General features: G+C 41.6%; 1 protein-coding gene across 2 annotated transcripts in view; it reads left to right on the forward strand.

The window, feature by feature from the left end:
- Window positions 1-476: 476 nt before the first annotated feature.
- MET (MET proto-oncogene, receptor tyrosine kinase) overlaps window positions 477-18,258 on the forward strand; it is a 112,363-nt gene continuing 94,581 nt past the window's right edge. For both annotated transcript variants that reach the window (XM_014838330.3, XM_070512237.1), the window contains exon 1: window positions 477-807. The gene's annotated coding sequence lies outside the window, so the exon portion shown is untranslated. The remainder of the gene's footprint in view (window positions 808-18,258) is intronic.

Here is an 18,258-nt window from a genome sequence, read left to right on the forward strand (position 1 = left end):
CAATGCACGCCTTGTTTCAGCCCTGCCCGGATCCCTCGGTCCCGGGGCAGCGCCCGGCGGCCGCCGAGCCTCGCGCCTGTCCCGCCGGCGGCGCGCGGGCAGCGCGGAGTGCGCGCCGGGGACGCTCGCCGCGCGAGCACCAGGAGGGGGAGACTCGGTCGCGCCGCTCTGCGGCGGGGCTCCCAGCAAACTGCCCGAGCTCGGAGAGGCGAGAGCGCGCAGCCAAGCGAGAAACTTCTCCCCCGAGAAAGTTTCACCTTGCGGGGGCCGGGGCGGGGGCGGGGCAGGGAGGAAACGCGACCCCCGCGGGGCCAGGCGCGGCGCGCGGGCGGCAGGAAGGGCGGGGGCCGATTTCCCCCTCGGGGTGGTGCTGGTCCGCACCTCAGCGGTCCTTGGACCCGCGGACCAAGCAGGCGGGCGGACGGACGGTGCGCCGGACAGACAGACACGTGCTGCGGCGGGCGGGCGGCGCGCTGGGGCGCCTGGCCGTGCCTCCAGCCTGGACGCGCCCGGGCCCGCGCCGATGCCCGGCTGAGTCACGGGCCGGGCAGCTCGCGGGTGGGAAGGGGCGGGGGGAGCGGCCGGAGAGCCGACGGGGCGCTCGGCTGGGCCCGGCGGCAGGTGACCCGGAGGTTCTCGCCGCCCGCAGCGCCCCGAGCGCTCTGTGAGCAGATGCGGAGCCCAGCGCAGGGCGCGAGCCAGATGCGGGGCGACAGCTGACTTGCTGCGAGGAGGCGGGGAGCGCGGAGCGCGCGGGTGGTCCCGGCGCGGCTGACTTCTCGCCCGGCCGGGTCCTGGCACTGCAAGGTAAAACTACAGCCCCTTCGGATCCCGTACCCACCCCTCGCCCCAGCGCTTCTGCTCTCTTTGTTCCCTTAAGAGACCCGACTACTGCTCCAGAGGACAAGACCAGGGAGGTGGGCGAGAGTTTAGGGGCTTCAGCAACTGAAGGATTGTGCCCAGGGGGGAGGTCGAAGCTAGAATGGGGCTTTTCGTTTTGGGGGGTCGCTTCTGATGGCCGCCTGTATGACTGGAGAGAGAGGGGCGCTGGGGTAGAGGGGGTTGTATGACTGTTATGGCCGGGCAAGTTTCAAGGCTGTGATCTGACTCAGCCCTTACAAAAGGGATCCGGTCACCCAGTCCCAGGGTGATGCAGCCGGCAAGGTTCGGGCCGCCGAGCGGTTTCCTTTTCCCAGCTCTCCTTTATCTGTATTACATGGGGGTTCTTCTAAGGGGCAGGTGTTTCTGTGAAGTTCTGAATTCTTCATTTCTAGCAAATACACAGGCTTGTGATTCATCGTTTTCACTCGTACCTTCTCTCTCTGCTGGGGCTCTGTGAACGACATCTGTCTTACTGGGTGAAGTAGATTATAACCAGAGGTCAGCAGTCTGGCTTGTACTGGTACTGACCCAATAATTAAAGCACCAGCGAGAGTATTTTCACCAACCATTGCCAATGCAGAATTTACTCCGAAGTAAGGTTTCCCATTTCATACCTTTTATGTTTTAAGAGTCATTTACTCGTGTGACAGTTGGAGAGGATTGCAGTGGCTCACACATGAATAGTTGCCCAGTGTATTTTGCCTTATCACCGTTTTATGTTCAAAGGAGCCCTGGGGCAGAATGAAATATTGTCAACTCTCTTAGGCAAAATAATCGGGATACTTTAATTGCCAAGTTAAGATGGTCGATGAATACGAGAGGATTGTAAAAACTGACATTGGAGAGAATATGGACTATCTGGACCCTCTCCTGAATGTTAAGAAGACTGTTCACATTTTGTAGAGTTTATGCTGTGGTGGAGGTTTATGCTGTCATTTTCATCAGCCAGACACATGCGCATTGCCATGCAAATGGATTCAGAAAAACATTATTTTCCTTTATAGCTAAACTATTATAGCTGACTAATGAATTTTGTCTGCATGAGGATGATCTGAAAATGATGTACATCATGTTTCTCTGTGCTACTGGGGCATAAATTGTGCTTTTATGTAAACTGTAAGTGATGCTTGGATTATTTACAGGTACAGAGCTTCCCTTTCTGGCTCTAAGCTTATTGGGCTTTGTTTTAACATGTAAACTTCCATAGTGGAACAGAAGTGAGGTGCTTTGGTTCCAATCATAGACTGCAAGTCTGTGGTGTATTCACTGTTCATTCTTTTTGAATGGCTGAATAAGACAGGTAAAATTTACGTCACTCATAAGAAATTTTTGTAGTACCAAAAATGTGTCTGATTGCTTATAAAATATACTGGTGTTTAAAAAATTCTGTTCAGGTTTCAGACTTAACAGTGCATAAGCCTATAGTTATTAACCTAAGTATATTTTGATTTTAGTATGATGGAATTTATGGCATATAAAAGATGATCTGCTGACTACTGCTTTTTCAAAGATGGCTTTGTTCTTAATACATCGCAGTAGAGGTTTACATTAGATGTGCACTCAGTGCCTTCAGAATTAGTGGATAAGGTTTATCTGAATGATAAAGATGTACAAGGTTAACCACAGCCAGTCAATATGAAAGCTCATAAGTAGTATTTTCATGACTTTTAAACCTACAATAAAAGAAAAATGACACTTTTCTAAGCATGAAAAATACCCTTATCTTATAAATTCCTTTTAAAATTATATAAGCATATGTCCCACTATAATCTTGAAATTTTTAAAAATTTATTTCAATGAGTTAGACTAAGAAATACATTTCAAACATCAATTTCTTTATCTGTTGATTAAAAAAATAGTCCAAAATAGCATTAGTCTAATTTTCCTTTGACAAATGTATATAATATCCTCAAATAAACTTTTTCTCAAACGTGGTCATCTCAGAACAAAGTGAATAACTCAAGCGGGCTAACAGGACACACCCCTTTCTGTAAGTGGCTGCGCCAGTGCCTATGGTGACACATCCATGATGTGTACACAGCTCCCTGCACATTCAGAGCTGCTCCCAACTCTCTGCCCCTTTCTTCCTCATCCCTTTCCCTTGGTTTGGTCAGAGCTGCTCCTAAGCCCTTCTATGCTTTTCTCCATTCCAATTTCATGGTTTCTTCTTCACTGTCATTAGGCTTAATGCTTCTCACCAGAACCATTTATGCTTTGTTTTCCCACCATCCATAATATTCTCTGTGGTTGTTCATGGAATAGCAAATTTCCTAATTGTGCCACCTTAAGGGGAGAAAATATGCAGAAACTCCAGGGCTGGGCAGGTAACCTCCTTTACTTCCATAGTGTGTGTTGAAACTGGTGTCTTTGACTCTGAGCCTTCAGGGCAGAGTTTCTTCAAGGGCTTTGCTCATTGGAAGATAGTCACCTCTTAGTAATAAATGGTAGATATACTGACTGTTGTCAACTCAGGATCACTTTAATTCCCTGTTCTTAACAGACGCTGAGTTGCTGCCAGGCCCACATTCGCCTCGCCGAAAATAGCTGAGGATTGTATGTTGAGCATCATATCTGTTTGGTACTAGGGGAACTTTTTTTTTTTTTGAGGAAGATTAGCCCTGAGCTAACTACTGCCAATCCTCCTCTTTTTGCTGAGGAAGACTGGCCCTGAGCTAACATTCGTGTCCATCTTCCTCGACTTTATACATGGGACGCCTACCACAGCATGGCTTTTGCCAAGCGGTGCCGTGTCCTCACCTGGGATCCGAACTGGCAAGCCCCGGGCCGCCGAGAAGTGGAACATACGAACTTAACCGCTGCGCCACCGGGCTGGCCCCTAGGGGAACATTTTTAAAAAGAAAGAAATGAAATCTCTGCCCTTGAAGAGTTTACAATCTACATATACAGATAAATGTCACACGTAGACACTAGAACCAAGATCCATAATTATTAAGGGGACATCACACAAGAATGACAATGTTAGAAGTCATCCTGTTTGCTGTTAAATAATAGACATTTTTTAGAAATCAAAAATTTCGAACTTAGAGACCTCTTAAAATTTTCAAGCTGTTTCTGAGTATATCATCTTTCTGATTGTACAACAACCTTACAAGATAGACAAGGCTGATATCAAAATCTTGACCTCCCCGTGTTATAGCCAAGGAAACTGTGTCCCTGAGCCTGGCCCTCATAATTCAACAGCACCACACAGCCTCTGCCCAGACATCAGTGAAGGTTGGCTATCTGATGCATTTTCCACTGAGAAATAGGTTGGGATTCTTAGGTTAGTGATAAATGATGACTAGAACATTTCTAGTCTCTGGGGTTTTTCTCACCTTCTCTTTCTCCAGTTCTCTTTTTCTCTCTTTCTCATTGTAGTAAAGCATACCAAGAAAGGCTCCATTCATATGTGGGGGACATTCTCCCATTATCAGATTAAGAGCTGTGAGTAATTTTGTAATCTATTCCTCTATCAGAAGGCCCATTCTCACATATCTCTCCAGCTGTGTTTAACAGTTTAGTATATTCCCCTTGGGATTCGTTTCAATAAAAACATTCAGTAAAATCAGACTGCTTTGCTTCTCAAGGGACAAAATAAAGTGTTTTTATAAGCTATAAAACGTAATTGAGAGAAAAATCACATGTGTGGCATTTATAGAAGGAAGTGTAAGCACAGTGACATAAAAAAACAGCTAACTGGCTAATCGCATACCTGGGTATACATATTTCTTCTGTGATTGTATAAATTTGTGCAAGTATGTTTATGCAGGTTACTCCTGTTGTTTTAATTTCTGTAATAAATTATGTAGCTGTAGGGCCCCTAGAAACTATGTAAAAGCTTATGAGCCGCAGAAATTATGTAATGGTCCGTAAGATTTGAAAATGTGTTTCTCCTAATATAAGGAAGAGCAATTATGAAATGTGGTCAGAGAATCACGGGTTCTAGTGAAAGCCTGGTTGCTGTACTCTAAGAATGTGATTGTGGATTTAGCCAATCAGCATAATTTGTTGTGCACCTACCAGGCATAATTCTAGACTCCGGCAGTGCAGCAGAGAATAAAACAGACAAAAGTCTCCAACCTCATGATGCTCTGTCCTGTGTTGAGGAAGGCAAACAAACAAAATACATAAATAAAACGTGATGTATGTGAGGTGGTGGTAAGAGCTACAAGGAAGCATGAAGTGGTGAAGGGGAGTAGGGACTGTCAAGGATAAGAAGGGGTCGGGTGGAGATTGAAAAATTCAGTAGTGGAGTCAGAGAAAGCCTCTCTGCAAAGGTGGCCTTTGAGCTAGAACCTGAAGGAGACAAGAGAAAGAGCCATGTGGATATCTGGAGCAGGGCTTCTATTTTGCATTCCTCAGGAGTGCCACTCTCATTTTGTTTTCTCTAGAATTGTGCAGTGCACAGCCTGCACAGCTGTATATGGAGTCCCTGTTTTTTATGAGAAGGACCTAGACAATGCCTGTCAAAGTTCACTGGGAAGGAGAGAACACATGATATTTTCCTGCAGTTCCCTGGTCCCATCCCCACACCCTATCTCTGATTGGGGATATTGCTCCACTCAGACAGTTTTCCTTCTTATTTTCTATACTGTGAGCCTGACCCACTGGGATTTGTTGAGAATAATACCCATAGGTTTTGTCATGGATCCCTTCCATAGTATAAATCTGGAGACAGCAAAGGAGGCAATTGCTGATGATATACAGCTTCTGTCTGCTGTGCACTTCTTTCTTTCCTTCTCTCTCTCCTTTCCTTTCCCTCTCCAGTGTTAAACTACTGTGTTGGATTTTCTTCATCTTTTTTTCTTTCCCCTTTATGCCCTGTCTATATCCTGTATCAGATTTGCAAACAGGTACCTAAATGGGTAAAACTAACCCTTTCACTAGGGACTGACGGTCTGCTCAGAAAAAGCCCTGCCTAAGAGGAGCAGCCACCACTTGGCATCATCGAAGTTGCCATGAGGTCCAGTGTGTGGCATGGGCCCATGTGGTGTTGTCTTTCAAATCTTCAGGAGAAGCTAGACTCTCTCAATTTTAAAATATTGACTCAGCATCTTTAAAACAGTGTGCAAGCTAGAGAGACAAAATGTCTGCAGGCCAAATTTGGCTCCTGGTGGTTCTCCTTTGCAATCTTGGCCCTGACCATACCTGCCAAGTGGTCCCCTGTGTCACCTTTAGGTGCTGTTGAATTTATCAGTATGCATGGCCAAAGGCCCCAGGACCGCTTCTGCAAAGTATTCTATCTTCTTGAGTTCTTAGATATTTTTCCTCTCTGGAAAATTAGCTTAGCAATTTAAAAAAGAAAAAGATGTTTTATAATTCATCATCTGTTGGCATATACTTATTTTTCTAAACTCATCAGCCCACAGTCTTTCTATCAAACTATGTATATTTCTAAACTAAAGGGTAATCTAGTTATCTCGTTCTTAAACTGAAGCAATGATTTTCTGAAACCTAAATTCATCATAACTTTATATGTAGATTTCATATTTCATTTCCAAGTTCTCATTCAGAATGAACTCTCTTTTTGCAATACTGGTGCTTTCCTTGTTTTGTTTTGTTTTTTTAGATCTGCCTGAACTTCATCAGTTGTTATTCCTTGACCATTGAAATTCAAAACGTTCACTGTGTTGGTTTCCAGTGCCCTTTAAAAGCCATCAGATCAGTGTTGCAATCTATTTTTCCAAAGGAATGAAACCTCACAGGTTGTGCACTAACTTGTTCCCTTTAATCCTAAAAACTCAGTGAAAAGCCCAGGCTAGCGGCCTTCTGGAAGGCCGATGTGTTAGAATGGAAGATTATGTACTGTATTTCTTCCTACTATTTTAAATGCAAATATAATGATATATCATGAAACACTGCACGTATTAAGATCAGTGGCCTTTTCCTGCTTTGAAATGATCTCGTGTTCCCCAATAATTGGAAATCTGCGGCAGCACCTAACATCCCATTTTGAAATTGTGTGTAAAAACAATAATAATAATAGAGAAATTAAAAAGTACTCTAATTGTTCTCTAAGACCACAGGATGTTTCTGATTTTTAATATTTTATTGAAAATATCAAGAAGAGCACTGAAAGCTGGAGACCTTTGAAATAATGTAGGCTTCACAGGCAGAGAAAGAGAGAGGTGGAGTGAATTTGTTTAGCGGAAGCAGGTTGCCTCCTTTGAGGCCAGATCATGTGGGAAGGCAAAATCCAGCCAAGTTCTGGGTCCATTAGACAACGCCAACTATCTTTAAAAAGAAGTTTTGGCTTTGCTTGGGACTAACATATGTGTAGACCAACTTTTTAGCTTTTAAAATTTAAACCTAGGGGTCTTTTAAAGGAAATTTAATCCATGTGTTTTTGATTCTCTAAATCCTAAATCATTACCCATAAACTGTATGTCTCTCTAAGCTCTTTGATGTCTAAGAAATCTTTGAAACCGTGGAAGGCCCTTTTTGTTCCAGAAAAATAGGAAGTTGGTTTTCACTAAGGGTCAGTAAACAGCATCTTCAAAAATCGAAGTTAGTTCTAAAATCCTGCAACCATGACAGAATGGATGTTTGAATGAGTGCTAATGCATTCTTCTGATGCATTGTGGAAAATATAAGTATTTTTGAAGACCTTGCTTACCAATAGTATTCAATTGTAATCTTTACTAACCCCAAGGAAATTATTTTGGCATCACTCCTCTTTCTACTGTAATGTAAATATAAAGTCCAAATATTTATCATTTTGTCTTGGCACACAGTAGGTACTCAGTAAATATTTTGTTGAATGATGAATGACTTTTTCTTCTTCCCGGAACCTTTCAGCTAATGTCAGTCTTTCCATTCAATATCAATATCCATCTGTCATGTCTTGCAATGAGATCTATTCCGAGTCAGTGACCTGGTTCGACAAATTTTAAAAATAAGCCACCTAAGGAAATATATGACATTTATTGAAATTCATCCTGTACCATGAAGCAACTGCCTTGCAAAGAGTGCTGAAAATAAGAAGGAATTTCTAGGCTAATTTGATTAAATATGCAGTTGTTACCATATGCTTTCTCAAAATTGATTTTTTTTTCCATTAAATGTTCTTGCCATTCTTCCTCGCACCTTGACTTGCTTACTGATTGAAAGCTATACACAGAAAAGGGCAGGTTGTTTGTATCTATAAGCAGGTTCACACAGGCTTAGAAAACATAATGCTGTAATCATAAGTTGCCATAATATAAGAGGGGAGAGAGAGAGGTACTCAACAATGAGTCGTGTTGGGTTTTACTCCAAATTACACAGATGACACATCTTTGACTCTATTATGTGGAGAAAAACACCTTCTTACTGTAGTTAGATTTCCTGTTTGTGAGTGTGTATTTTCTGCTAACTAGACTTCCCATGTGGACTGGCACAAATAGGTAGCTTGAAGTACAGTTGAAATGCATGTGATTAGAGTCCCAACTGCCATGGAGGTAGCAACTCTTCTCTAAAAGAAAGAAAGTGGTAATAGAAGAAGGCATAGTCCTGAAACATGCGAATTGAGATCTTTCTTGATACCATGCTGTGAATTTCTAACTGCTCATCACATTTTGTCCTCAGAAAACCTTCCTAATCAAAAGTGTATTGTTTCCATGTGACATCAGGAGGCCAGAATTTGGCAATTTCTTACGTCTTGGTGTGGAGAAGAAGGAAAGTTGTCTTATTATGGGCTTGAAATAGAGATTCTCTTAGGTGAACCTGGAGGTGTACTGAGTATGTATACCATCATTAAAGCTTGTTTTGAAATTTAATTTTAGATAGCTCTGTATGGGGAGTAATTTACTTATATAATTTTGACATGCTTAATTTTTATTTCAATGGTTGACCAAACCATTAGTAATAATCATGTATCAGTGTGTTTGTACACGTTCCTACTTAGATGATTTTCTAAACTTCAATTAATAGGTCTCACGCTTTGATAAATGAGCAGTCAGATGCCTCTATATTTTTACATTTTGAAAAATGTAGTTCAACTTCAATTTTTCATGATAACTCTCATGTCACAGATATAGAAAATAGATAATGAAGGAGAAGACCTGGAGGTTTTGATGGGGTATTGGATCCGTGAGGTTACGGGAGGGGAGAGGTAGGTGGACATGCTGGAGAGTCGTGGGCTTGGGTGCATTGCAAGTCGTGAAGAGAATGTCCCATTAGGAACCAGGCTGCCACCTTCCAAGTAGGAAGAAGGCTGGTCAAAACTGGGTGGGGATCAAGGGACATCCACAGGAAGATGGCAGAGCTTGTGATAAGCAAAGCCTAAACTTCCTCCATCTCTGTCACATGTGGTTTGATATGGGGAGACCCTAGACTGTCATCTCTTCATTCCTAAATCAGACCTCTTAGTCTGTCCTTCCCTCAGCTACCAGGAGGAATGCAGGATTCTGGAGCAGGAGCAGAAAGAGTGTCGGAGTCATGCCCTAAGCACTCTATTAGCTTCTCGCAAACACTCAAATGAAATTTCATTTTCTCAAAGGAAATCATAGTATTAAAAGAAAAACCACACAATCTTACAAATGTTTTACACTATTATCATGACTGTATTCATTTTCTAGTGGATCAGAGCATTCTAATGCATTTATCACTGTTGGGACCAAAAGTCATGACCCTAAAAACTATAATCCATAATTACTTTCCATTAGAATATCATCTAGTGTAGATGTGTATTAGTTTTTCTTGCAGATATTATCTTGAGGCCGTTTCTTTGGACCTTCATTATACAGAGTTCATGCTGGCGTGTGCATTGGAGTTGCATTTTTCATGTTCTAAACACAAACTCAGACAGTGGTCTGAAGATTCGTGGAAAGCTCATATCAGGGCCTGCCTTCCCTTCGTGTCTTTTTCTCCTCTGAGGGTCTTAGGTGGCCTGTCATCTCACTGGCCTCACGTTCAGGCAGAATCCCTCCAGCTCCTAAAGGGGCTACACTGTCCAAAGTGAGCCTATGGTCCAGCCACTATCTAGTTAACACAAAGACACCAGACAAATAGAGTCATTTAGGGCCTGTGGGAACCTTTGGGCTTAACATATTACCCTAGCTGTTTTTCTTTAATTGAGTGTAAAATAGTACAACAAATATTTTAAGTTCTATTGAAGTGTATAAAGAAGCAGCCAAGGCAAAGTTTGTTGACAGGAAAAAGGTTCCTCCTAACAGAAATCGATACGCACTTTGGACTTTTCAAAAATTCACTTTCTATCATGGCAAAGTTAAGATACTTCTAAATTTTATTTCACTCTCATTAACACACGCTGGGATTGTTCATTGAAATCTGTATGTCAAGGTCCAATGATTTTAAACATTCTTCTGGTCTTCATAGAGCTTACCCAAAAAAAATTGTTCTTTAAATCATCAGAAAAGTGCAGATAAAACCCCGGACAGTTTCATTAACGACAATGAAAGGCGACAGCCCTTGAGTCTATGTCATAAGTTGATTAATTACTTTCCAAATGTTATTAAAGATTCTGAATGAATAACTAGACGGGTGTTTAGGATCAAGGCTCGCTCACAATTCCTAAGTGGGTTTTAATTTTCAGAGTTAGATGATCATTATGTATGATTCATTTCTTTAACATCTTTGGACTGTTGGTTTTATTGGAAAGAAAAGAGAGTATCTACTTCAGTGTTTTTCTTTTTCCTGAAATTATTCCTTGCAGATTTCAATAAAACTGATTTTGAAATAAAATAATCAAATGCTGGCATTTCCTCTTAATAAAGGCCCACAGATCTGATGAATTATGTAAAAATTAGAAGGAATTCACTACACAGGTCATGATTATGGAATTATTTAATTCCCACATCTGCCTTGCTGACTGCTTGGACACTCAATGAGAACAAGCATTGTATGTTAGGATGAGTATTACCTCGAGCAAACTTTTATTCTTGTTTTGTTCATTTCCCATTTTCCCCATCCCCATTACAGTGATTTCAAATTTCCACCATTCTGTCAAGCTCTTGAATCTCTTTGGCTCCCCTCATTCTTAGTGTAATATGTTTTTGTAGTTTAGACAGTAAACAGAAGCCCATATGGTTTCCATGTCACCCATTGTTATCTCCCTGCTTCTGTCTCAAATGATAAAGTGGACTTTTCAACCTATGGTCTTGATCCCATCCTTCCCCACCAAATCGAGCACCCTGCTCCATCTATCCCATCCTCCCTACCCACCCCTCCTATCTTTTGAAATCTCCCTTACCTTTTTTCATTCAGCCCTTACTCAACTGGCTGTTTCTTCTAGAAAGAAATAAAACACATATGTTAGACGTTCTGATAGGTCTTTAATACACAGTTATCTTAAGTATTCACTCCTATTTCTACCTTAGCCTTTAAATAAAGAATTCTTCAAAATGAGTTTCTAAGTCATTTTCTCTATTCCCATTCATTCCTTAACTCATTCAACTCAAGCAGTGTGTTCCACACTCGCAAGAAAGTGTCCTCACTCTGATCACCGGTAGCCTCCTCTTTGCCACATCTGATGGATTTGTTTTAATCCCACTTGATCCCTCTGTGAAATTTGGCAGTACACATACATCTTGCTCCTCCTTTCTTGAAATTTCTTCTTTAGCTTCTGAAGTACCACTCAAACTCTTCCTTTTACCTTTAAAGTTTAGATTCTGGTCTTTATGGATCCATCTGAATGCCTCCTTTCTACTTACTGAACGTGTCCATGGGGAGGTCTCACTTACCTCCATAACTTCAGATACACTGATGGACGGGTGGTTCACACATTGCTCTCTCTGATTCCCTTTTTGCTCTATACCCTCATGCCCATGTTGTTAACTACCTTATAGACACTTCCACTTGATTGACCAACAGATACCTCACAGTTATTATCTGAAGTATTATTTTGGCCCCAAAACTTTTCTCTGCCTGTTTTCCTTAGCTTTGTTTATGACACCCAAGATAGACATTTGTGTAGCAATCCTTGACTTCTCATTCTTTCCTATGATCAAAATCTATGTTAAATCATTGTCACATAAATTTTCTCTCTTTAATATCTTTCTAGTGTTGTCCTTTCTTTCTATCATATCCATACCGCCAGAGTCTTTGTTCAGGATTATTCTTTCATGTGTTAATTCATTCCATTATCCATTCTTCGACAAATCTTTACCAGGTGCCATGCGATGGCATTATGCCAGGGGCTAAAAGTAGAGCTTACAGTCTACTGAGAGATACAGGTTAAGTAAATTACAACACAACATGATAAAGTCTATACAAGGGGAAGGCAGGTTTGATGTATTAGCACATAGGAGAGTTCCTAATCTCTTACTAGAGGGTGAGAGAAGCATCAGAGAATGCTTCCTAAAAGAAGTCTTACCTAAGATGAGGTTTGAAGAGAGAGTTTGAATTAACCAGGTGAAGATCAGGGCAAAGTGTTCCATAAAGAGGGGTCCACTTGTGCTGAGACCCAGAGTGGGAGAATACATAGCTTGCTGCAACAACTTGGAGAAGGGCAGGGTGGCTAGTGCCTAGATTTCTAGGGTGGCAATGGCAAGAGGCAAGGGTGGAGAGTTAGGCAAAAGCCAAATTATGCATGGGTTTTAAGCTGTGCTAAGGAGTCGAACTGTTTTTAAACGGAAAAGTAACATAATCAGTTTGTCATTTAAGAAAGATATCTCTGGTACGTTGGTGAATGGATGATCGGGGCAAGAATAGAGAGGGAAGGGCAGCTAGGAACCTGTTGTAATCCAGGCAAGAAGTGACACTGTCCTGACACTGCCAGTGGGGATGGAAGAAGATGGACATATTTAAAACACCTGTAGGTGGGAGTCAAGGGTGTTGTCCTGGAAATATGGGAAGTGTTAAGCACTGAGATAGGATACTGAGTGGGAGAGCAAGTTTCATGGGAGTAAATGGAGGTGCCAGAGGGAAATCCAACTGCTCCTTCTTAGTCTCTGTGTCATTCACCCTCTTCTCCCCAGCCTCTGAGCTCTGGTGTGCCCCAGCGCACAGGCCTCCTCCTCTCTTCATTCTCTACACTCCTTTCCTGGGTGGTCTCATCCAATCTCATGGCTTTTCATACCATCGATATGCAGACAACTTCCTAATTTACATCTCTTGTCCAGACCAACTCCAAGACTCAAATATTCAACTGCATACTCAACAGCCCCACTTGGATGCCTAAAAAGCATCTCAAACATAACAAAACTGAACTCCTGATCTTCTCACATCCCTGCCAGACTTGCTCCACCCACCAGCTTCTCCATGTCAGTAACTGGCAAAGCCATTCTCCCAGTTACAAAAGCCAAAATCTTTGGAGCGTTCTTGACTCCTTTTTTTCTCACACATCTCATATCCAAATCCATCAGCAAATCCTGTTAGCTCTGTCTTCAAAATATAACCAGAGTTCAGCCCCCTCCCATCACTCACTCCTTCCTCTCTGACCCATCGCTCACCTGGACTAAGGCAGCAGCCTCTCAACCACCCTCACTTCTCCATTTTTGCCCTGTCCTACCCCGTGCCACGAGCAGTCTTCTCCCACGTGCGGTCAAGGTGATGCCAATTCCAACATAATCACTCCCTTGCTCAACAATTCCCCATTTCACACCAATAAAAGCCCAAGCCTCACAGTGGGGCACAGGCCCTGTGTGCTCTGATTCTTTCTCCTCTTTGATTTCATCTTCTGGTCACTAAGGTCCAGGCTTACTGGCCCCTTTGCTGTGCCTCAGACACACCAGGCATGCTCTCAGTTTGGTCCTTCTTGCCTCTGACCAGAAATCTCTTTTCACATCTCAGATGGCTAAGTTCTCTCCTCCTTCAACTCGTTCCTCAAAAGCCACCTTCTCGATTTTTCAAAGCTACTGATCTCTCCCACCACCTTCCTTCTGGGTACTCCTGATGCCCCAACCCCTCTCTCTTTTTTTTTTTCACCTGTAACACTCATCAACTTCTAACATACAACATGATCAACTTAATTGTTATGTGTATAATTTGTTGTCTGGATCACCCTCCGAGAAACTAAGTTCTGTAAGAGCAGGAATGTTTGTTTTGTTTACTGGTGCACTCCAAGAACCTGGCACATAGTAGGGCCTCCATAAACATTTGTCAAGTTTAGTCGTAAATAGCTGTTGGACATACAAAACTGATGCTTGAGAGATGGGTTTCTGGACTTTCTGGAGATCTGGGAGTCTTCATTCTATCATTAATCTTCATTCCCTATTGCCTGAACAGATGCAGTGGCCTTTTGGCATGTCTTCTGGCCTCCAGTCCACTCTCTACATTGTCACCAAAATTATCTAATATGGTATGCTGATTTCCATCTTCTCCTTGAAACCTCCCAATGACTCTCCACTATAGATAAGGTGCAGGCCCCTCAACAGGACATAGAAAGGTTGCTGTGATGTGGCCCCAGCCTAACCTTCCAGCTTCACCCACACTCGGCCCAGCCCACACAGCCTCTATGCCAGTTACAGCATTCCGAACAGCCCTGCACATTCTCCCTGAGGTGCCTGTGTGTGGGTCCTCTGTCCCAAGTGTCTGTCCCCTGCCTCAGCCATGCCTGAGCAACTCCAATTTATCCTACAATGCCCAGCTCTAGTAATATCTCCACTCTGAAATACTCCTCAGTCCCACCTCTGCCTGCCGTAGTCAGCTCTTCTCCCCTCTGTGTTCCTCCAGGGATGTGCACCTGTCCTTGCAGCACCGCCTGGAGTGCAGCGGGCTGGGGTGCTGGGACTGCCAGCCAGTGAGCAGCACCTACATGGTTGAAAAGGGTTTTTTTCTTTTTGTGTCTTGCCCTCTCTTCTCTCTTTCTGTTTCTCTCTCTCCCTCTCTCTCCCTCAAACACACATACCCTCCACACACGCACAAACTGCCCCGATTTTTCCTTGAATTGATCAGTTACATAAACAGAGTTGTTTTTAAGTTGCCCTAACCTTTTGATTTATTGATTTTGTAAGATTCAGAGTGTTTACTGAGTTTTAGAAATTGGATTCTGTACTCACGTACTTATTTTTCTGTACTGTTCTATTTTTACTAGGATAGCTTTGCTTCACATTCTCTATTCGTTTAAAAGTAGTTAAGATTTTGGTAGAAAGTTTTGGCTGCTTTTTTTGTTGTTGAGGTAATGTGGATTTATAACATTATAGAGATTTCAGGTTTACATCATTATAATTTGACTTCTGTATAAACTATATCATGATCACCACCAAAATTCTAGTTTCCATCCATCACTGTGCAAGTGACCCCCTTTACCCATATCACCCTCCCCCACCCCTGTTCCCTTCTAGTAACCCCATATCTGCTCTCTGTATCTATGTGTTTGTTTATTGTTGTATTTTTATCTTCCACATATATGTTCTTTATTCTCTGATTACATATTGAACTCAACATAGTGTTATTTATATGCTTTTGATTTTTCTCCCAACACTGTTAGAATTGCATTATGTTCACCGAAGGAATCCACATCTGTACAAAATATGGCCAGGCTTGGCTGTTCCTTCCATTCACAGTGTTTTCATGATTTCTAGAACTTTTTTTCTACTTCGCCTGAAAAAGGAAATGTCATATACTAACAAAATTCACCTTGAAAAAGATCCCTAGTTCATTCCACTGCCAGAGAGTCCATTTGCCGAACTGATTTCCAAAAACAGTTCTCAGGTGTGAGCAAAATGGAATCCAGACATACCCTAAGAACTAAGTGAAAATAGTCAACGCCCACCTCGTTTGACCACTCCCCATTTCAGGGCCAGCGCAGGGCCTCTGGCACCCTTGTGCCTCTCCCTTTTGTCTCTTTGCCTTGATGTTGATTTCTCTTTCTTTGCGTGACAGCCACCGTGACAAGAATGGGGTCCATTCACCACCATTCCTCTGCAGCCGTTTGATTTCTGCTTTAGGTAACACCAGAGGAGATGGATTCGTTTTATAATCCCATCCTAAGCACAGTTCCCCTCATTTGGAATTTACCATGCCCTATGCCGAGAACATTTTCAAACACTGAGGGAGGGAAATGTCTGATTCATTAGTGAGTAATGTACCGGCTTCCTCTCCAACTTGTCTCCTTTCTGGGGTTCACATTCTGACTGTTCAGTCAGGTTTATCCTATTCAAATTCTGTATTTGAATGCAACTGGAAAAGGTTACTAGACTTATTTTATTTTAACTTACGCACTTAGAAAGATGTTTCTCAAATGTGGTTTGTGGATTCATGTTATTCAGTATTCCTGGATTAGTTGAACAAAATCTGGTAGCACTTCTGCACACTCTGAGCTACAAAATTACAACTATCCGTTAGGCTGAAAAATATTTTTCAGTGCTTTTATAGGATTTCAAGCATCTTAGCACTTTCTTAATGTTGGGGGAGTTCAACCTTCACATTTTCAAGGACAATGAAACATTCTTGTCTGACCTACAACTTATTAATGGAACAAAAGCCTATCCATCAATCAGGATTTTGACAGTTCAATGTATTTTCTGAACAGGACTCTTTACAATATGCACAATGAGATAAAACAAATGTCCTTTTATTCTTCTTTCCCAGAAGTTGAATACTTTCAGCCATTCTTAAAAGGACAAAGATGTTTACTAACAGATTATGAATGTATGAGGGATAATCTTGAGAATATAATGCAGTTCAATTCTTTTTATCTTTATTCTTACCATATCAGAGTTGGACAATGATCCCAATCATATATTACAACTAGAAAATACACAGTTGGCTTTTTCTTATGCTATGATTCAGTCATTTTCAACTTTTAAAATGTTTTTTGGAAGAGAAGGGATGCAGTATTGGATAAGAATCTGAATAAAAGCACTATTTAGGTCTCTTTCAAAGAAACAACATTTTTGTAACAATCAAGAATTAGTGTTTAGAGGAGCCCCCAAAACATTAATTATAACACGTGAAAATTATTCTTGTACTATGTTTAACTTTTTTTCTCTTATTGCTGCCTACATATGAATTTTTAATAAAGCTTGCTTATTATAAATTAAGTATGCAGTTCAATCTAAGAATACTTTTTCTGTTTCAGAAATTCATGTCAGTGACAGGCTGCCATATACACAAATCTACAAGCACACAAATCCTTGATTTTTAGTAGAAAAAAGTCTTTACTCCCTTTCATAGTTATACCTTCCCATGATATTTAAAACCACCTGGTAGGAACAGGTTACCCTGATCTCTTTGAAAACACCATGTTTTAGATACACAGGAGCAAAACAACAACAAAAACAAAAAAAATTGTATGCAGTGTTGCAACATGTATGTGCTACAGAAACCTTGAAAATACTATTATACCCCAACAGATAGGTTCAGTCAAAATCTTTTCAATCTAAGTTCTGTTAGTAAAAACAGTGATTATGCTGTTTTTATTTTTCTTCATTTGCTTACAACTAGGATTGTAAATAGATTTATGGGACATACTTACACTAAAAAATTATTCATTGCTTACCTGTAATTCAGGTTTAATTGGGCATCCTGTATCTTTATCTGCCAGACCTCAGTGGAGGTATGGGTTCGCTCTTTAACGAGGTAAAGTAATAGTTCTTTATTTGTTGTTCTTCCTTAGTGTAGAAAGCTCTTACCGTGGCCTTTGTCCTGGAGGACTACTTAAGAAGGACCTAAAGAACTTAAAATGAGTTTAGAGGAAAACTACAAGATAGCCAAAGCGTGGGAAAATAAGAAATAACACTATTTAAACTGTAGATGAGAGGACTAAGGTAATTACAGAGTCACCAAGTATTTGGAGTGGGCTCACCCGGTGGACTGTGCCAAGTTCCTCATTTTTGATGAGGGCAGGCTAAAACACAACTTAGGATGGTAAGCATAGTAGCTGTGTTTACTGAATGCCAGTATATGTTGCATAATTGAATCCCAGTATCTCTCATTATCTCTAATCCTCATGGCCCACCCACAAGACATGTACCATTATCCTCAGGTTTTAGCTGAAGAAACTGACACTCAAAGACAGAGGTACGTAAATGGTAAAGCCCAGATTTACATCACATTGAAATTGGTCTGACTATACTCTCTCCACTGTACCCCACCTCTTCTCCAGAAGGTTTTATGAGCTGTTAGGAAGAATGTTGTCACGCAAACCAGTCTGTAAATATTAGACATAAGATTGACTCATGGGTATTTTGGATCATTTCAGTGTGGTCATATAAAAGAGCAGTTGGATGGGCTGAAAACTGCTGAAGAGTTCTTCTGTCCTTCAACTTACTGTTACAAATCATCGTCAAGGCCTGGCTGCATTAGAAGGGATTTTTGACGTGGTGTATTGTTTTACCTTTCTAAAGTCAGTTTAGGCTTTTTTGATGATCGTAACACTGTGTTAAGTCTTTAGACATAAGAATCAAATGTCCAGCAAAGCATGTTTTAAAATTTGCTTTCTCAGCGGCCCAGTAGATCCATTCACTTTTCAACTTAGGTTACACATTTAGA

Source organism: Equus asinus, chromosome 1 (genome assembly GCF_041296235.1).
Source record: "Equus asinus isolate D_3611 breed Donkey chromosome 1, EquAss-T2T_v2, whole genome shotgun sequence".
In the NCBI taxonomy this organism is placed as follows: Eukaryota; Metazoa; Chordata; class Mammalia; order Perissodactyla; family Equidae; genus Equus; species Equus asinus.